The 21975-nt window shown below is 41.0% G+C and overlaps 1 protein-coding gene across 11 annotated transcripts in view; it reads right to left on the bottom strand.

Annotated features, from left to right (window-relative positions):
• Positions 1-21975, bottom strand: part of LOC110969182 (solute carrier organic anion transporter family member 4A1-like) — an 81406-nt gene that overhangs the window by 37193 nt on the left and 22238 nt on the right. For 4 of the 11 annotated variants that reach the window (XM_051950237.1, XM_051950236.1, XM_051950235.1 and 1 more), the window contains exons 2-6: positions 21611-21672; positions 20592-20640; positions 20100-20227; positions 13612-13745; positions 12045-12175 (exon numbers count right to left, since the gene is read on the bottom strand). The gene's annotated coding sequence lies outside the window, so the exon portion shown is untranslated. Of the gene's footprint in view, positions 1-12044; positions 12176-13611; positions 13746-20099; positions 20946-21610; positions 21734-21975 lie in introns of all 11 variants that reach the window. The other 7 variants (XM_051950234.1, XM_051950233.1, XM_051950232.1 and 4 more) reach the window with 4 other exon arrangements.

The raw sequence follows: 21975 nt of genomic DNA on the forward strand, positions 1-21975 counted from the left end.
TCTAAGCTCTGGGTGGCTTGGGTGGCCAGGGCAGAAAGCAGAAGTCACCGTCACTCAGCGACTTCTTCAGCAAAGGGGAAGTTTGGGAAATCCCAAGAGGGCCTGTTGCTAAATATGGTTATGGCAACATAGCGGGCGGCATGGCTCAGTGGGTAGAGTGGCCGTCTTGTAACTGGAAGGTTGCTGGTTCGCCCGTCGTGCTCATGTCGAGGTGTCCCTGAGCAAGACACCTAACCCCTAATTGCTCCTGGTGGGTCGTGGTTACGCCTTGCATGGCAGCTTCCACCATCAGTGTGTGAATGTGTGTGTGAATGGGTGAATGTGATGTATCATGTAAAGCGCTTTGGATAAAAGCGCTATATAAATACAACCATTTACCACTTACATGGCTCAAGCAATGTGTGTGTGTTAACAACAGAATGTGGAAGCTGTGTATTTGCTGTAAAACATGATTGCCGTGTTACTGATGTATGTGATTACAAGAGTTAGACGGTGTCTAAATCTATGAGTCAATCACTTGGGCGTACCAAGGTAGAATTGTGTGTAAGAGGTGTATGTGCTAAGTAGAGGTGGAGAGAGAGTATAATAACGGGAGCGCAGAGTCGTTCGCCAGAGCTGCAAAGGAGAACTTGGCCAGAGTTCTGAAGAATCTTCACCGGATCTATTGCCCGAGAGACGTGAAGACAACGCAGGACTTAGGCTCCAGAGTTCGCTGATATCATCGTTGGAAGCAAAGTCTTTTTCTGACTTTGATCAACATGCAAGGACCACACTCTGCCAGACGGAGAGTCCTAAGAGGTTTGCAGTTATCCAGACGAGACCAACAGAGGGAAGAACCGACAACATCCAGCGAGGCGAAGGAGGCAACAGCACAGGGCTGTTCCCCTCCCCGGGGCTGGGAGACCCAGTGACCCACTACAGCCTGGGAAGACGAGGGTTCTCCACCACCACCATCCAACAGAGAAGACAGCTGGGGCGTTCGCACTAGCATTCCAGCTGCTTCCAGAGATAACTGCCAGACCACGATTGGCTTACGGGACTTCTCCGCTCCCCCTGCTGAGGAAAGAAATCCTTTTTGTCTGCTAAGAAGACATCGTACTGAGTCTACTGGACAGCTGAGGACTTCTTCCAGATGCAAGTCAAGACTGGGTGATACAGCGTGGCCACGCTGTCCGCTCTCTCTCCTAAATTCACTAATTAGAGAAGATTGTCAGGTACGCTCAATTTAGTTAATTTAGTATAATTTTTAGTAATCAGAAATAATTAATTGTTTAATCATGAATTGATGCTGTGCCCCTGCTAATTTAGCTTAATAAAACGCTATATTGCATTTAAAGAGAAGACTTATGAAATGATTATAAACCACTGATTCTGCATAGTGGTAAAAAGTTAAGCTGATTGTGTGCATTAAATCTAATGGTTCTTAAAAAGGTTATTTAGTCCAATTTGAGAGTGTTTAAACATTACCCCTGAGGTTACTTTCTTCCAAACCTCTAAAACCAACCTAGGAATAGTACCAAGAGCATGCAGTCATTAGAGGAAAGCTGCCGCTAACAAACGTGATTGATAAATCAATTCTACTACTTAGAAGGGCAGCTCAGTAAGAGAGTATTTATCAGCTAAGAGGGGTAAGACGTTTGGATGAAAGGCAGTCAGAACCTAGGCGAGTGTTCCTTGACGCCAGCTTAATTATTCTGCTGAATCCTGTTAGGCGAAATTCTAATAGGCAGATAGAATCTGACCCTTTAAACGGAGAGCTGGACCAGACTTAACCTGAGGCAAGGGTTAAGGAAGGCTAGACTGGCGGACAACACGTACACACATCTCACACACACACACACACACACACACACACACACACACACACACACACACACACACACACACACACCTCTCACACACCTCTCACACCACACACACACACACACACACACACACACACACACACACACACACCCTGCGTACATCAACCCCCTGGCCTACATCTCACTGACATGCCAGCACATGTGACCTTGCTGCCTCCTGTTGGTGGTGGAATCAACTGGAAGAAGTGATCTACAGGGCCAGCCAATGGGGGCACTTACATTTCAGCGAAGCTAAAAAGGCAACTTGTTCGAGAGCAGACAAACATGTGAGCAAGAGAGCAGACCTAGAAAGCTGCCAGTGGTGCTTTAGACCTACCACCACTTGAACCTGCACTTAACCTCAGCAACAGAACAGCTCTGTCTTTTAAGGAATGACGAAGAGTGCGGGAGAGGAATTATTAAACAAGAACAGACTATACATATGGATCTGAATACAGATAAAAGAGCCATCAGAAACCCTGATGCCACAAAGGTCATCTGTAGATCATATGGCTCTGTGGGCTGGTTGAAAAAGGGATGCGGGGGAGAGAGTCACTAAATCACAAACTTTCCCGGAACTTGACTTCCTTCTCAGACCACTATTTCACAAGGCAAAAATGACAGCAGTTTCTGTCCTGTTGAAACAAATGTGGCTGTTTCTATTCATTAAGTATCAAGTGGTATGATGTAATCTGTGATTTTCTTGCATGTGTTTTCACAATTCCATACTTTTCCATAGATTTTTCTTCCATTTGATTATTTACTTTAATTTCTTATTTTTATTGCTTCCTAACTATGAAATTGTACAATGAACATCATTTCCAATAAGACGATCAAAGGTGGTCAGTCCGAAAACTGAAACGACTCTAAAAGAGAACTGAGGAGAATTTTATGTATCTCAACAAAACTAATTTCAAACTATACAAGTGCCTGCACTGCTGTGCTGGTAAACTTTATTGAGGTGTTGTAATTGTTGTAGTTGTTTATCTTAAAAATGTGATTAATACATGTTATTTTTGTCATGTTATACAGAGAGTGTTTATTTCTAGCTTTATGTAATGATGTATGAACCCTCTATATAGTCATCCATAGGTATTTGGAAAAGTGTTATTTTGAAGATAAATGTGGTGGTGTCGATGCCAAAGTCACCCAAAGCAGTCACATCAGTAATTATGCATGATTTTAAACCTTAAGAAAATCTAAACAGGCGAGTTCTAAAAAAAAAAAAAAAAAAAAAAAAAAAGCACTCAGAGCGCAGTACTCCACCAAGGCTGCTCAGTCGTCTCATTTCCGACGGATGAAATCTTGAAAAAAATCTGTGGCAGAAATCACAGCACCATAGAATGTGGCCATTTTCTATACACGTACCCACAAACAAATCGACCTTGCACTGAGTACAGGCATGTGCTATGCATGTGCACGTTATGTACGGATACCGAATCGCATGACCTAAATATGTAGCGGGCGGGGGGAATGGATGGGACTCAGAAATACTCCCACAATTTAGTCAATTGTTCCTTGTATGATTTCCAATGGATAAGTCCCGATAAGTCTGCAGTGGTTGATTTGCAGTAGGATTGCAATCAAGTTATCATCAGCAGGCAGCTGATGTGGTGTTCACTTGTTGTCATAGTTACAGTGACACCGTGACGCTATCTCGCAATGATACAGAAATAACAAATCCATGGATTCAGACTATAAGCTGTATTGCTGCCAAAATCTAATCACTTGGTACTTGTGTCATGTCCGACCTTCCCAGAAAATTTCATCCAAATCCGTTAGTCTGTTTTTGAGTCATGTTGCACACAGACAGGCAAACACACAGACGAAGAGACAGATAAACGTCCACCAATTGTCACGATTCCACCATTCCTTCCGTGCAATTATTACAGATTCACTGTGAAGACCAAAGGGTCATTCCATGTCAAATCAACCAATATCCAAAAAAGTTCCAGCAGCACCACCTTTGATTTCCACCATATTCAGTCTGTGTGTGCCATTAGGTCCCAAAGGAAGGTAGGAAACAGGTTCTCTGTAATATGTGTATGCATTTTGCTTTTACACCCCATTATATGGGGGTGGGTTTAGGCCTACAATTGATAGCCGTCATTCTGGTAGGTACTTCACATTGCCATAATTCTTGAAATATAACAGCTAAAGGTCTGAAATTCACAGGATCATCTCATTTTTCACTACTGATTACAAAACAATCAGACTTTTAGCCCCAGCCTGAGTGTGAAAATTTTTATGGAGGGTTGATTTCTTGAAAAAAACTGAAAATCTTAATTTCGTCCATGTCTTTATAGCTCTCTGTATGCCATTTAAATCAATAAATTATGACTCATAATATTTAATCATTGAGTATGGGTCTTGACTGACATTTTAGAACCACTGTTGAAGTACTCAGCTGTTTAGTTTGTCTGCAGGACCTATTTTAATTAGGGACGGATCTGGAATTTTGTGAAATTCAACCATATTTTTCGCCATGTGTGATAAATAGCACCACTCTGAAACTTTCAGCAGTGAATCTTCATATTCCAGTAATAAAAATTTAAAAATATTGAATTGGTGTTCTGGCTCTTTCATATAGAAAATCTATGTCAAATAGGGGCCTGAAAGTGCCCTCGAGCAACATTTTTGCCATATAACATATATTATTTTGAAGTATCAAATGTGTCATATTGCACCTCAGGTATATCAGCAGATGTTATTAAACCACACTTATTACCTGTTGAGGCCAACACACCCAGTCTAGGGACACCACAACTATTTATACTGATGTTGTACTTTAAGGGGAGGGTTTGGTACAAGTTCTGAAAATCTCTACCTCAGTCTAATAACTCTCTGCTCTTCTGTGGGCAATTGGAACTTAAATTACTTTCGTACCTTGAACTGTACTTCAAACCAGTATTTGTGAATTATACCTTTCTGATCTAAAGAAAGGGCAGCAAGATGGATACAGCCATGCAACCCTGCTCGGTGGGGCAGCACATGAAATCCAGTGATTGCCATAAAAAATTAAAAAAAAAAACCCTGGAACAACTAGCCGGACTTGTCGTGGCTCCAGGGCTTCATGGGAATGTTTCCAAAACTAACAGGCTAGAGTCAGTGAGTGCAGTATTTCAAACTATCTCCTTATAGGCTTAGATGGAGTGTTGCAACCATCTTATCATATATAAACAACAAAGAAACCTGTATCCTCTAAGGGCCTATGACACTTTCTTTGCCCTAAATCTGACAAAAATGATGGCCGAGGGCATTTTAGGCCTCCTTTTGGCCGAGAGTTTCAATATGAAGGTGACAGAACACCAATTCAGTATTTTGAAGTTTTGACAACTAGTACACAAAGATTCTTTGCAAAAAGTTTCAGAGTGGTGCTATTTATCACACATGGTGAAAAATGTGGTTGTATTTCATGAAATTTCAGATTCGTCCCTAATTAAAGTAGGTCCTGCAGCCACACTAAACAGCTGAGTACGTCAACAGTGGTTTTAGCATGTCAGTAAAGACCCATACTAAAGAAAGAAATGCTGTTTTAATATTTTTTTAGATTAAAATGGCATACAGAGGCCTTTCAAACATGGGCGAAATTAAGATCTTTTTTTTTCTTTTCAGGAATTCCACCCTCCATAAAATTTTTCACACTCAGACCAGGGCTAAAAACATGATTGTTTTGCAACTAGCAGTGAAAAATGAAATGTTTCTGTGAATTTCATGCTTCTAGCTTGCACATTTCAAGAATTATGGACCTCTGAAGTATGTACCTGAATGACGGCTATCAGATTTAGGCCGAAACCTACCCCCTTATAATTGGGTGTAAAAGCAAAATGTGTACACATATGACCAAAAACCTGTTTGCTATCTTCTTTTGGGACCTAATGGCACACTGAAACTGAATATAATGCAAATCAGAAATGGTGCTGCTGGAGCCATTTGTTGACTTGAGATGGAATGACCCCAAAATCATTTTAGTTACCAAGCTGTAAACAATTATTCCTGCTGTACAGTTGAACATTTTAACATTGGTGTCTATGAGGATTGACTCATTTTTGGAGCCAGCCTCAAGTGGACATTAGAGGAACTGCAGTTTTCAACACTTCCATGTTGGCCTAATTTTACAGCCCCTTCACAGTACTCTAGTCAAAGGAAATGTTAGTAACACTTTGTTTTCAGCCTCTTCATTCAGTCCCAAAGGGTCTGTCACTTCAGCACCGCTAAATGAGGCTGGTGGAACAGTTTTTAACCAACTGCAACTGGCATGGGGAGTCGACACGGGCAGGCAGAACAATTCAAAGACTGCGAGAGTTTTATGGCTGAAAAGTTGTATAATTCAAGTGGCACTTTGCTGGCTGTGTAGCATCAGTGGGTCCTTTATCCTGCTTTGGCCCCATCTGCCTCTGTGAACTGGGTCAGACAATCTCTTAAAATTAACCTGCATTAGTTCTGCACAGTGCTTATCACCACAGAGGCTGAACTCCCTGTGAAACCACTGTGTTGCCACTGAAAAAAGAAAGATAAAAAAAAAAAACAATGTTCCATGTTGGATACACCCTGTGTTTTTTTACTTTGTGTATCATGCTGATAGTAATCAGTGTAACAGCTGTGTTGATGTGTTGAATCACAGACAGTGCACAGCCTGTTGAGGCTGTGGTAAGGTGTAAGAAACATAGAAGTTTAGAGGAGGGTCAGCCGTTAATGAGAGCACTGATAGGTCTCTGATGGTTTGGTAGAATGCTGAGTCAGTGTTCTGGCTGCCCACCTTCAGAGACACTCTGTCTTTACTAATGACAAGGCCTCAACTCGAATAAAATCTTTATGGAAGGATTCACACACTGATTTTTGTGACTGAAGTCACACACAAACATCATAGCAGTGTCATGATGTTACGCCAACATAAAAATAAAGCTCGTGACTTCCGGTTTGATGAGCAATGGAGTAGGACGCGGCTCTCGTGGCTCGAATAAATAATTGTATTCCACCCTATCGAATGCTTTTTCACTGTCAACAGAGATAACTACTTCCGGGGTTGTAGTGGAGGGTTTAGAATAAATAATATTTAAAAGGGAGCAAACATTATAAAACAACTGGCGTCCCTTAAAGGGGAACTTCGGTTTTTTTCAACCTGGGCTCTGTTTCCATATGTAATTTCATACATGTGAGTGATGGAGAAATGAATTTTCGACATAGCTCCAGTATTTAGCCAGGCAGGCAGCTTAGCAGCTCGGCTAGCGAAAAGTATGGGGCAGCTGGCCCCCCCGCGTCAAAGTCCGCCCTAACGTGCTTTTTGCCCCACACTGACCGGCTCAGATAGTCTCAATGAGTGTCCCACAACATACTAGAGATGAGAAGTGAACGAAAACCTCCATATTATCTGACGATCGCTCTTTGTTGAGGTCTGTATCCAAATCTCAGGACGCTAGAAAGCGAATCTCATTCCGAAATCGCGCGATAGCTCGCAGTGATTTCGGCACGTTAAGGCGGACTTTGACGCGGGGGGGGCAGCTGCCCCATACTTTTCGCTAGCCGAGCTGCTAGCTGAGCTGCTAAGCTGCCTGCCTCGCTAAATACTGGAGCTATGTCGAAAATTCATTTCTCCATCACTCACATGTATATGGAAACAGAGCCCAGGTTTAAAAAAACGAAGTTCCCCTTCAAGGGACGCCAGTTGTTTTATAATGTTTGCTCCCTTTTAAATATTATTTATTCTAAACCCTCCACTACAGCCCCGGAAGTAGTTATCTCTGTTGACAGTGAAAAAGCATTCGATAGGGTGGAATACAATTATTTATTTGAGGTACTGGGAAGGTTTGGACTGGGAGAGGGGTTCATCTCATGGATACAAAGTGAATGTCTCCAAGAGTGAATGCTATCCGGTTAATAAGTTAGCACTACAACTTAAACAATCTGACATTCCCTTTAAAATCAGCCCTACTAGTTTTAAATATCTGGGGATAAGGGTAACCAGAACATTATCTGCTCTTTTTTCTGCCAATTTTTCACCTTTAATGTCTAATTTTAAGGAGGACCTTCAGAGATGTGAAAGTTTACCCCGGTCATTAATTGGAAGAATTAATACGATTAAAATGAATATCCTTCCAAGGTTTTTATTTTTGTTTCAATGTCTCCCCGTCTTTCTGACTAAAACATTTTTTAATTCCCTTGACCAAATAATTTCTGTTTTTTTATGGTGTGGCAAAACAGCCAGAATTAGTAAGAATACACTCCAAAGATGTAAATTCAATGGCGGATTATCTCTACCTAATTTTCAGTTGTATTATTGGGCTGCACATGCTCACAAGGTCTCTTATTGGTACACATCAGTGGATCCACTTTGGTGCAAGTTAGAATCACAGTCATGTACTGCATCTTCCCTGCAAGCTCTGCTTACTTCCCCCATTCCCATCAATCCCTCCCAATTCACACAGAACCCAGTGGTCCGTTCCACTTTGAGAATCTGGTATCAATTCAGAAATCATTTTAAATTTACCTCTCCATCTATCTTAACTCCTATACTGAGGAATCATTCATTTAAACCCTCACTCTCAGACTCAACCTTTTCTATCTGGCACGACAAGGGTCTGAAATTCTTTAAAAATTTATATCAAAACAATGTTTTCTCTAGTTTTACCGAGTTGTCGGCAAGATTTCACCTCCCATCCTCCCACCTTTTCCGGTATTTTCAAATTAGGAACTGTGTTAAATCAGTGTTTCCAATGTTTCCACAAATACCTGCAACTCAAATGTGGGAAGAGGTTTTGCAATTTGATCCTTCTCAAAACCCACACATTTCTAGAATCTATAGCCATCTAATATCTTCTGATGATACCCACACCATTAAGGTGAGGAGGGCTTGGGAGGACGACCTCGGCCTGGTATTTGAAGATAGTTGGTGGGACGCAGCCATCGATACCATTCACACAAGCTCAACGTGTGCGCGTCTAACACTTTTACAACTCAAAGTATTGTTTAGAATTCACTATTCTAAGGCCAAACTGTCACAAATATATCCTGACGTTACAGATAGCTGTGATAGGTGTCACAATTCACCCTGTAATTTAACCCACGTGTTTTTTTCTTGCCCCTCTTTGTTCAATTTCTGGAAAAAATTACTTTGATTCGATGCCCAAAATACTTTCGATTCCTATAAATACTTCCCCTCACACTGCTATCTTTGGTGTCCCGGGAAATTATACCCGATTCAGTCACAGACAATTACAGTAGAGGTCTTAGCTTTTACTTCCCTAATAGCAAGACGTCATCTTCTTTTGCAATGGAAGTCCACTATATCTCCCTGCAGTGTTCAGTGGCTTAGAGAGGTAATGTCTTTTTCAAAATTGGAAAAAATCAGATATTCTGTCAAAGGTGATATGAATATTTTCTAAAAGAAATGGGGCCCTTTTCTAGCCTACTTTAATTCTTTCAACTCTTCTTAATTGAATAAGCCCCCCTTCACCCACTCACTCGCTCTTTGCTTTCTTTCTTTCTTTACTTTTCTTCTGCCTACCTTTTTTCTTTGTTTTCTTTTATATATAGGTATAATTGTTTAAGTTTCTATTTTCAAGTTGTTGTTGCTAAAAACTAAAAAATCTTCAAGGGAAGTACAATTTGGTGCAGTAAGAAATTGTATAGATTTGAAATCGTAGAGATAAGATGTTACATGACTTGTATAAGTTTAAATATTTTCTTTTCCCTTCAAATGTACATGTATATACAAGACCAATGTGACTGTCCTGCAGTTTCTATTTCAAACTTCCCAATAAACATATAAATTAAAAAAAAAAAAAAAAGCTCGTAGTTGTGAGTAACAAGGAGTCATTTAGGGATCTAAAGGCTACATGGATGCACACGGTTTTAATCATTTTCCCACACTCCTACACACAGTCTCCAGATCACACGCACCACTGACTCCTTATGGTCACCTTTATCACTGCTCCTGTCTGCCAACTGGATCTCAACACAGTGCTACTCAGAGAAAGAACGCTGTGTCCATCAATAAAACAAAATTAATTTTAAAAAAAATCAAGCTGCCAGCATCTCCTGCACTGAACTCTTCTGATCTACACTACCAGTCAAAAGTTTGGAGATACCTTCTCATCCAATTTATTTGTCTTATTTTCCACATTGTAGATTAACACTGAAAATTAACATAATTCCGTATGTATTCTTTTATAGTTTTGAAGTCTTCAGTATTAATCTACTGTGTATAAAATAATTACATAAAAACCATTGAACGACAAGGTGTGTCCAAAGTTTTGACAGCTAATGCAAAATCTTGCAAAACCCTTTATGTTCACAGACTTGCAAGCATAAAAAACAGTCCAATAGTTTAGGAAATACACAGAAAAAAAAAGATAATAGAAAATAAGTAAGAAAAATACAGTCATTTTATGTAATAAAAATACATTTGCCAGCTTTTTAGTTTGTTTTTCTTTTTTTATGGATAAATAACATGATGGATTAGCTGTAAGTTATATATATATATATATATATATATATATATGGATATTTTTTACAGTGTTGATTCACATCAAATAGCGCACTGTAAGGTCTTCCTGAGGCCTATTATATTTCTCTACTGGAAGAGACTTCTTTTCTGCAGCTGTTGTAACTCCACCACTGAGATGGAGCCTCAGCGGAGTTATGTGACAATCTGCATGCATTTGTCTGTCTGCCTGTCTGTTAGCAACATTACTCAAAAATGGATTTGGAGGAAATTTTCAAGGAAGGTTAAAAATGACACAACGACCACCTGATTAGATTTTGACAGTGATGTGTCTTATAGTCTGGAACGACTGATTTGTTTAAGATTTCAGTATTGTGAGATAGAGGCACAGCGGCACTCTAACTATGACAACAAGTGAACACTACATCAGCTGAATGCTGACGATCACATGATTGTGATCCTACTACAAACTGACCGCTGTGGGCTTGTCGAGACTAATCTGTCAGACATCATACAAGAAACAAGTGACTAAATTGTGGGGGTGTTTCCGAGTCACATCAATTCCCACCACCTGCTATATATTTAGGTCATGTGATTCAGTATCTGTACATAATGTACACAGGCATTGCACACATATGTGCTCAGCACAATGTCATTTAATTTGTGAGTACATCTATATTAAATGGCCACATTCTAGGTTGCTGTGAGTTCTGCCACGGAATTTTTCAAGATTTCATTCATCACAAATGATACGATCGAGCAGTCTTGGCACTCTCTGAGTGCTTTTCTCATTTTTAATGTGTGGTATAAATTACAGGAACTACATTTCTGTGAGTCAGAACAGAGACTGTTTGCATGTAGGTTACATTTTTGTCTCACAGAAGATTGTGAGGCTCACAGCTTGGGGGAATCCCTGATGAACCTGCAGTGTCCCTGACACTGGAGAGTCTCAGTCCTCGAGGAGCCCAGCTTTGGCTGTCTGGCCTCTGCGGCTCTCATCGATCATGTCTCTGTCTACCTTTGAAGGTAAAGACGCACACAGGAAACCACAACTGCAGATGCTTTCAAGAATCACAGAAGAACCTAGAGATAGGTGTTTCTCAGAACTAAACCCAGTTGTCTACTCATCAGCACAATTTAGGGATCCTGACTTGAACTTGGAAACCCAGCAGCAGCTTCTCAAGGGGCCGTTCACATGGTAACCCTCCTCTAACAGCATCCATGACAAACCTGCGCAAATTTCAGCGGTTTTGTCAGAACATTGTCCAATGATTTAAATGCACGTAGAAGGGCCAGCATGTTTTTAGGAATAATGAGATTTTCAGGTTTGACAATACAAAAAAATGGAGCCGCATTTTACGGAGAAGCCATTTTCAAAACGGCATTCTATAATAACCGCTGCTTATTCAGAATTATAGGCAACATGGGCGTCGAAGGCTTCTCCTCTGTACATGTGTGGCTACAGACCGTGGATTAGACGGAGCTCTGCGTGCAGGATTAACGCGACCAGATGCGGCTGATAAAGAAGCCTTTTGTTCGTTTTAACCTGCTCTAAAGACAGACGAGGAGCAGAAGCGGCCTCTCCGGGATCAAACGCTCCCTTACTGCTCAGTGGAGATGCTGCAGACTGGATGTTTTTAGGCGGTAATGTCAGCTGCGGACATGTGGATGGATGCAGGGACGTACGGCCATGCTGCTAATGCTGAGCCCCGAGCAGCGCATCATCCACGATCAGAAACAGAAACAATCAGACTTACCTTGAAACGAGCGTCTGTCAGTCCGCCTCTTCTCACATGATCCTCTGACATCCGTGTGTCGGATTGAAGAGGCTTCAAACGCGGTCGCTCAGCGCGCTTCTCTTATGGAGACCGACGGTACGGTGTAACCCCTGTATGGAGAGCGATTAGTGACACAATGGTAAAAAAAAAAAAAAAATTATTACAAACAGCACACTGGTAAAAGATGATATAAGCACATAAACCCCAATGTCTGATTGTGTCTTTTGGAAATATTTGTTAAAAAAAATATGTACTGTAAAAATTAAATAACAATAAAGAAAGAAATTAAGTCCTAATTTTCATACCACAACTAAAATGTTACTGTATTTTTCTGTTGTATAGAAAAGTCAGTAAAATGACAACCCAACAGTCATTTAATTACTATGCCACTGATGCTAAACTACATTGATTTTTTAAACTATATTTACAGAAAATATATTGGTGTCCATAAAGTCTCTTTACAATTTTAAGACTTTATTACAAAGGCAGTTGATAAAATTGGAAGGGAAAATCCTTGGCCACCACCTTCACCAGATATCACTCCCTTGGACTTCTTTCTATGGGGTTATGCTAAAGATATTGTGCATCGAACAAAGATATGGAACATTACTGACTTGAAGCAAAATATTTCTGATGCCATTGCCACCATTGATGAGGCTATGCTACAGCAAACAGCAAGAAATCGAGTACCATCTTGATGTGCTTTGTGCAACTAATGGTGCCCATATAGAGATGTATTAAATGAGGTTGAAAAAACTTTGACAACCACTGATTACAATAAAACAAATCTGGTTAAGATATCTTTTTAACAGCCTTTGTAATAAATTCTTAAAATTGTAAAGAGACTTTATGGACACCTTGTAGTACCATACCTGTATAATAGTATTGTAAATACTGTTTTCTGCTGTCTTATGTTATGTCCACCTGATTGGTTTTTCCCATATGTAAACGCACCACATCTGAAAATCACCGGTTTGCTGGGCGTGTACTTGCGAACAGTAGGCGGTGTTCAGCTCCTGTCAACCTTGTTCTTCAACTATCCTGCCTGCCCCTGATTGGACAAAAGCATCATTTCGAAGGCTGTCTCCTCCTGGATTTCAAGCTGGACCAACATGGCGGCTTCGATACAAACTTTCTCTTTTATTACACACACTGTTCAGCAAAAAGTATTTCTAAAAGTATTTGAGGTGAGAAATAACCTGTGCAGTAGTTGATTTTGACCTTGTTGTGTTTCAATGATAGCTAGTTTAGAAGTTTGACCAAAGTTTCGCGATATGTCGGACTTCCGCACGCTGCATCGCATTTACATAAAGTAGAAGTCCAGCTTACTTTGTGCAAATGAGTTGCGCCTCGCTCCGAAGAGACGCACCAGAACGCAGTTCAAAACGCATTGCAATCAGTCCAGCATGCAGCATGCAGCATGCATCCCATTCAATTAAATCCTTTCAAATAATAAAAATTATATATACACACACTGTATATATCCTTCACCACACGTGCTGTTATTCATTTTATCTTACAACTGCTTGTCTTTGGCAATAATCACCTCCCATACAGAAGATCAGTGAATTCAGGGGAGAGTCTGTTGTCCAATGACTGTCAGCCTGTGTGGTGCTATCAGCAATGGACCAATTGCTGTGCTGGGTATTCAAGCTGATCCAGCAGCCCTCAGACACGTTTCTAAGACAAGAATTGGGTATTTCAAATTGTGGAACTCCCCATGTGTAAAAACCTGCACATATATGCAAGGAATAAAGACTCACCCAGAACCTTTTTTAAAAAAAAATCAGTTGACCTGCATCCTGTGGTAAATGTTAATATTGAATATCAGAATGAGGAACAATGTGGTCTCAGTGACATTTAAATGCAACTTTAAATGTAGGCTGTTCGTGGCAGACAGACCGGTTTGACTATTTCTGAAACTGTTCATCTCCTGGATTTTCACCATCACAGTCCCTGGAGTTTGCTTAGAATAGTGAACAACAATAACCAAAAAAACATCAAGTGAGTGGCAGTTCTGGTTGGAGTGGAAAGTAAAATTACAGTAACTCAGATAATGACTCTTTACACCTGTGCAGAGCAGAAAAGGAAGAACAGAAGCTCCAATCCTGCTGAGGCTGCAGATAGCAGGTCAGTATTTGATATCAACAGCATGAATCAGCTGACCCAACATGACTTGTGTCAACAGTCCAAACATATGCTATTGGTGTAGTGTTGTGAGGAATGCTTCCTGGCACTTTTAATCCCAAAATACCAACCAAATATGGTCTGAATACCACAGCCTGTCTTAATATTAGAGCTGACCACATTCATCCTTCTACGATTTCAGTTTGCCATCTACTAATGGCTGCTTCCAGCATAATACTGCAACATATCACATGCCTTCTCAAACATTTCATTAACAGGACAATGAGTTCAGTGGCCTCCTGGTCAGCAGATTTAAGGCCAGCAGCACATCTCTGCAAAGTGAAATAACATAAGATTTGTAGAAATAATGTGCAGTTGAAGAATAATTTCAACATGGAGCAGAACTTCAGAGGAAGGAATCCAGCATATTGTGGACTAAATGACACCAAGACCTGAAGCTGCCTGAGAGCAAAGAGAGACCCTCACCAAGGTTAATATGCAGTTCCTTCAAAAATGCTCAATGATATGACATCAACATTTACTTCAAGGCACTCTATGAGGATCACAAGAGCTGCTGGCACAGCTGTGGACTTTTAAATGCCATACAGGGAGTAGTGGTAATGTTGCAACAAGAGGACATGGAATGTTTATGGTCATGTAACAATGCAACAAGTAGGCGGGCACTTAGTTAAACTACTCTCAGTTTTAAGGCAATGCATTTGAACTAATTATGAGATGAGATGAGATGAGATGAGATGAGATGAGATGAGATGAGATGAGATGAGATGAGATGAGATGAGATGAGATGATCCTTTATTACTCCCTGTGTCCGGGGAAATTTCCCATGTTACAGCAGCATACATTCATTATTCATACATCATACAGTAGAGCAACAATAGCAACAATAACCAACCATATATTGATAATCATAATAACAATCACAATATGTCCAGGAGTGTAGGATGGGAAAGGTGGCTTATGGAATGATGTGAAGTACGGGAGAACTGTGCAGATTATGTGGTGAGGGATTGTGTGACAGAGTCCAGTTTTGTGTAAACATCAGCCAGTGATGCTGATGTTATAAAGTCTTATAGCAGATGGAAAGAATGACTTGCGATAGCGTTCCATCTTGTAGGTTAGGTGTCTCAGTCTACTGCTAAAATTGCTACTTTGAGACTTCACAGTGTCATGCAGTGGGTGAGAGGGGTTGTCCCTGATGGATGTGAGCTTTGCCAACATCCTCCTCTCACCCACCTCCTCTATGGAGTCCAGGGAACAGTCCAGCACAGAACCGGCCCTCCTCACCAGTCTGTTCAGTCTCTTTCTGTCCATCCCAGAACACCCTGCTCCCCAATAGACCACTGCATAGAAAACAGCAGACGCTACCACAGAGTCATAGAATGTCCAGAGCAGAGTCCTGCACACTCCAAAGGACCTCAGTCTCCTCAGCAGGTGGAGACGACTTTGGCCCTTCTTGTACAGGACCTCTGTGTTGTGTGACCAGTCCAGTCTCTTGTTGAGGTGAACACCCAGGTATTTGTATGAGTCCACTATCTCAATGTCCATTCCCCCGGATGTTCACCGGTGCAGGCTGAGGTGCCCTCCTCCTGCGGAAGTCGATGGTCATCCCTTTCGTCTTACTGGCGTTGAGCTGCAGATGGTTTCGCTCACAGCAGTCGACAAAGTCAGAGATGACTGTCCTGTACTCCAGCTCGTCCCCATCAGGTACACACCCAACAATGGCTGTATCATCAGAGAATTTCTTAGGTGACAGCTCCCAGAGTTGTATTGGAAGTCCGATGTGTACAGGATGAAGCGAAAGGGAGAGAGCACTGTCCCCTGTGGGGCCCCCATGCTGCTGATCACTGCATCAGAAACACAGTCCTGAAGCCTCACGTACTGTGGTCTGTTGGTGAGGTAGTTGGTGATCCAAGCAGCCAGGTGACAGTCTACTCCCGCTCCCTCAAGCTTCACCCTGAGCAGAGAAGGCTGAATTGTGTTGAAAGCACTGGAGAAGTCAAAGAACATGACCCTCACAGTGCTGCCGGTTTCCTCCAGGTGAGTCAGCGATCTGTGCAGCAGGTAGACAACTGCGTCATCTACTCCAATGTTCGGTTGGTAAGCGAACTGCAGTGGGTCCAGATTAGGGCTCACCAGGGGGCGTAGGTTCCTGAGAATGATCCTCTCCATCGTCTTCATCAGATGAGAAGTGAGGGCCACAGGTCTGAAGTGGTTTGGCTCACAAAGGTTCCTGGTCTTTGAGACAGGAACGAGGCAGGAAGTCTTCCACAACACAGGAACCCTCTCCAGACTCAGGCTCAGTTTGAAGATGCGGAGCAGCACCTGACAGAGTTGGTCTGCACAGTCTCTCACAGTCTCTCACCATTTCCCAGTCATTTACCACAAGAAAGCAACTACTGCTACTGCTTCATAAAAATGAAAGAGCAGTTTGTACTGTGGTCTTTAAGAAACCCAAATTGTACAACTGCACTCACGACATATGGAAAATTAAGCATCTGTCTGCAATTCTGGTATCACTGACATATGGAAAGTTTGTTGTGTGGGCTAACCCATTTTGCAGACCAAGCAGGATGTAATAGCCAACCATGCAGACAGACAGGTGACAGTTTTAGTGTTGAATCATTTGTTCCACAGCAGCCTTCCTCAGGTATTGATCACCTCTCCTCTACTCTCCTCTCTTTCTCTTCTCATACATTTAAATGACAGGATTTCATGTCACCAACTTTGTGCCTTCTTTCTCCTGTAGTTTGTGTTTTGTCTTCTCTGCAGGTATCTCTGGATCCGGATCAACATATTTCAGCTCTGCAGTTACTGGCCTCACCAATCAAAAATGTTTTTTTTGTTCTCAAGGGGAATCCTTTCGATTTTTTGTGTTTCTTTACAAAATATAACTTTATAAGTTCTTGAGATAACATCTACTGAAGTACGATGTAATGAAAACAACAATGAGAGCCTGCTTGCTCATCTTATAGGTTCTATAAGGCTTACACCTGCTGAAATATCAGAAAATCTACCACAAGGACCAACTACCTGTCTTACCAGTTTTTCCTAACAATCTCAAAGGGTCACACTGTTAATCTTTAGCTTTCCAGGAGAAGAGGTTCAACTGTTTATCTCAGTATGAAATTCTCTTGGAGGGCTTGTCTTTAAACTGATGTTGGGTCAACCTGTTCTTGATGAGATTAAAATTGATTATCCAGCATGTAGCATATGATGGAAATGCTGGTTTACACAGTAAGAATCAGGTCAGGTACAATTCAAAACACTTCAGTTAAGTTCTTCCTAAGCTTGTTACGAAAATTAAGTCCCTCCCTTTTGCAGAGAAGATACAATTAATACATCCTCTTCAGCCACTTCCAGTTAACATCCTCCTCATGCTCTGATGCACTCTCATTTGATACCTCTACTGTGTCATAGAGCAACGAACACAGAAACCAGTTACATGTGGTTCTTCTTAGCATCAAGATTGCAGTATTTACAGCTACATCCTGTCTGTGGTTAATATGAGCTGTCTGAGTGCCTCAGCAGCTTCCTTGTAGGTCCCTGTTACAAAGGAGGTATGAGCAAAAGCAAGAAACAAGAAGCTGTGAGAGGCCATTTAGGCTTAAACTGAATACTTGACTTGTCCATACTGTAATGTTCATACACACTACATGCATATGTAAGGTATGCACATACACTACCAGTCAAAAGTTTGGACATAAGTTTGGACATACCTTTTCATTCAGTGGTTTTCATTTAATTATTTTTTACATTGTAGATTAATACTGAAGACATCCAAACTATAAAAGAATACATATGGAACTATATTGCAAACAAAAAAGTGTTGATCTTCAGTATTAATCTACAATGTACAAAATAATACATATAAATATAAGGCATTGAATGAGAAGGTGTGTCCAAACTTTTGACTGATAGCGTACCTATATAATGACATGCATATACATACATACTAGGGATGTCTCGATCTGCTCTCAAAGATTGATAGGGGGGCTGATCAAGGCATTTTTTTACCGGATCAATATCAGCATGAACTTAAACCCAATCATTGCTGACTTCCACTGTCATAGATGTGTCACAAAAAGAGAGCACAATGTGTAGCATTTATAGTTGTATTGTAATCAGTCCATAATCATGATTCATGATCATGATCATGGATGACACAGACTGAGCACAGTAGATATTTGTCATGTGCTGCTTATTCCTGTTTCAGTCAAGGAAAATATAATATGGGTCACTCACATCAACGCTCAGATGTACAGTATGTTGCTTTGGATAAATGTGTCTGCTAAATAAAATTGTGGAATTCCAGAAATTTAAAATAATTTAAAGACTTTTCAGTTGAGCTGAGTTGAACTACCGGCTGTGTTTATACAGAACAGACAGGAAGCAAGCGTGACAACAAAATAAAAACAAATAGGTAAATTTTTATAGCGCATGGAGCCCCCATGTTTTTTCTAGTATTGACAACACGTGCACAGGGGAAAACGTACATGTTGATCTCAGGTAATTTCACATTTTGTTCAACAGGTAAACAAATTAAGCCTTTTATGATTTATGGCATTATGACGACAACCAGAGAGTTTGCTCTAGTTCTAGGCATGGTTGTGCTGATTCCAGTGATGTGCATATTGCAGTGGAAAAAAAATGTGAGTAAAAACGTGACAGGAGCAAAGAAACACCCAGGAATTTATAGGATTCATTTCAGATTTGCTTGTGGTTAAAAATGGAAGCACTTCTGACCTCTAACCACTAGAGTGTGACATTACACCTTTACTGTACTTCTTGGCCTCACACTGCGGGATAAGTGATTGTCATTGCTGGACTCTTATATAATTAACTAAATATCTCAGGTAGCTGCAATCTTTTGATATGATTGTTTGCTTGAATTAGAATTTTGAATCTTAATTCATTATATTATGTAAAAAGACATTTGTGAATGTGGCTGAGGGGCTGTTCCAAGGAAGGGTTCAAAGGTACAGCATTACTCATTCTGACAGAATTGTCCATGCTGGCAGAACTAAAGTCATCCACCTCCTCTTACTCAGAAGATCTGACTTTTTCTATCTGTCTGACTATCTTCACTGATCCAGTAATCCTTCTCTGTGGACACTCTTTCTGCAGAGAATGCATCACACTTTCTCTAAGTTCACAACAATTCTGTCCACAGTGCCAGGCAACTGTTCCTACAGAAATGCCATATCTTCCAACCAATCACATCCTAAAAAGTTTTTCTGACAAAGCAAAGGAAAAAAAGCCGAGAGGCTAAAGAAGGCATGTGGAAAAGCCAAAGTATTAGTCTGGGATCTTTTATAGTACTGCAGTGCTAAGAACAGTTATTGAAGTTGCTTTTCTTGATTGATTTATTGATCTCAAAGGTTGCTGAGTTCTGCCCTGAGCATGAAGAAAAGCCGAAATTGTTTTTCTTTTTATTTGACAAGGAAAAATGTTTGCAAACCAGTTCTCATTGGCAAACATGACCTGGCCAAGAGGTGCCAGCAGCCAGTTCGTAGCTGTTGCAAAGTGAAAGGAATTACTGCCAAAAATAGTAGAAGTACTGGGAATGATGGGCTTGATGTATTCACAAGACCCAGTGTGATATGAATTTTAGGCAAGGTGAGGAAGAGAGGACAGGTAGGGAGGGCTTGGATGCAATATTCCGCCTGTCAAAGATGATGCATTTGGTTTTACTGATGTTATGGGGAAGATGCAGGTTGTGAAAACACTGCTCAACTGAAGTGAGGCTGAGCTGAAGAGTGGAATCTACAGAGTGGAGTGAAGGGCCAGCTGAGTGCAAATGGATCTGGGAACTGCCAGCAGTTTTTGCAACATCATTAATGTAGATGGAGAATAAGGTTGGGCCTAAGATGGACCCTGGAGGCACACCTTTGGAGATGGTAAGTGGGTCTGACAGGATCTTTTCCATCTTCACCTGCTGGACACGGTCGGTAAGGTAGCTGGCAAACCAGTGGTGGACAGGTGGACAGGTGGTGGACAGACTGATGGTAGAGAGCCTACAAAGGAGGATCCAGTGATCAACAGAGTCAAAGGCCTTAGTAAGGTCAATAAATACAGCTATGCAGATCTGCTTGCTGTCTAATTCTGTTGTTGTGGTTATGTCTTGTACTCAGCCCTAATGGTTCAGGATGGTGGCTATACGAGAGTTTTGGCGTGCACTCAACTAAAAATAAACAAGCAGATTTTTCATATGAGTTGAAATAATCCCAGTTCTTTATTATCACTCTTCACCCGTAACTTAAAGTTGGTCATAAATAAAATAATAAAACGCAAAGAAAGTCGAGCACAATCGAAAACTGTGTACCTTTGCCTGTTTCTATTCAGCAACACCTTAACCAAATCATATAATCAGCTAAATACCTTCATTTGACCCCAGGCCATCAGCCTCAAGTAAAAGACATACAGGTCCCTGGGGGAAACAAGAACAAAATGAAAAATATGGCTCCTACAGCTGTACTAGTGCTGTCCAGGACCTACAGTACATAGTCATGTCCAGCCTGGAAACGGGCATATGACAGCCACACATGGCGGGCTTGACAAAATCTGGTTTGAGTCAAGGAAGTGGCCCAGCTGTTTAAAAACCAACTTCTCCAGGACTTTGGCTGAGCGTGATAAAATAGAAATGGGTCGGTAGCAGTTGGAGTTGGAACCAGAGCCACTTTTGAAGAGAGGGAAGATCATAGCCGATTTCCAGTCAGGAGGGAAGACAGAGAGCTGTAAAGACAGAATGAATATTCTTGTGATGGGAGCAGCAATGATGCAAGCAGGTGATTTTAAGAACATGGGATCAAGGCCATCAATGGCAGCAGGTTTGCTATGGTCCAGCCTAGTGAGTTCATCCTGTACTTCTGAGATACCAGAAGTTTAAGGAGAAACCAATATTGCAGGATGGGGAATGCTGAATATCACAAGAGGCTGTATCAGGGTCTGAGGTAGAGTATGCTTTAGTTGCAATAACAAAGTGATGGTTGAGGTGTAAGGCCATACAAGACTTATCAGTGATTCTTTTCCTGAGTTAAGATTCAGACATAGCTAGGACATCAGGATTAGCAATGTTCTTAAAATGTCAAAGTGATTAGTACTTAGCAGATTACAGATCTTTCGATGTAAAAAGCTTAAATATTTACGACCACAAAAATCTCTAAATGACAAGGGAGACATGGGGTTATGTAAGGCAGGCCCACGATTTGGGTAAACATTACCAGAAACAGTTAACATGAGGATGATTAATGTGCACCTCAGAACTAAACGAAGACAATACTGTTGATTATATTCTATAAAGAATGTTACCACAAAGAATGAAAGTCAAACAGCTGCTGCAGCAACATAAGTGAATGAAATGGAACAAGATGAATTTTATGAAAGAGAGAAAGACCAACTGTTTTAGTGATCCAGTAGGATGAGACGTCTCTGAAGAGTAGAATGAAGATCATTGTGCTGCCTTCATAGGACAGGAGAGCAGACCCAGGTAAAAACTTATTGATAGGCTCAAGAGCCTGTGTCTGTGCAAGTAGTAGAGTTACAAACAGAAGTGGTTACAAAATCAAAAGAGTTTTTAGGAGTCAATGAATCGAGCTAACTTATATTTTAAGACATCAGGGGAACTTGACTTTCCAAGCTGAACAAAATTAAAATGATCTTGCTAGAATGTACTTTATTTTCCCTGACTGCTGATTTCCCCAGAAGTTGACAAAACTGAACCTTAGCAGCAGTTTCAGCCTCTGAACACTAGAGGGAAATATTA

The sequence above is a fragment of the Acanthochromis polyacanthus genome, chromosome 6 (genome assembly GCF_021347895.1).
Source record: "Acanthochromis polyacanthus isolate Apoly-LR-REF ecotype Palm Island chromosome 6, KAUST_Apoly_ChrSc, whole genome shotgun sequence".
Taxonomy (NCBI): Eukaryota; Metazoa; Chordata; class Actinopteri; family Pomacentridae; genus Acanthochromis; species Acanthochromis polyacanthus.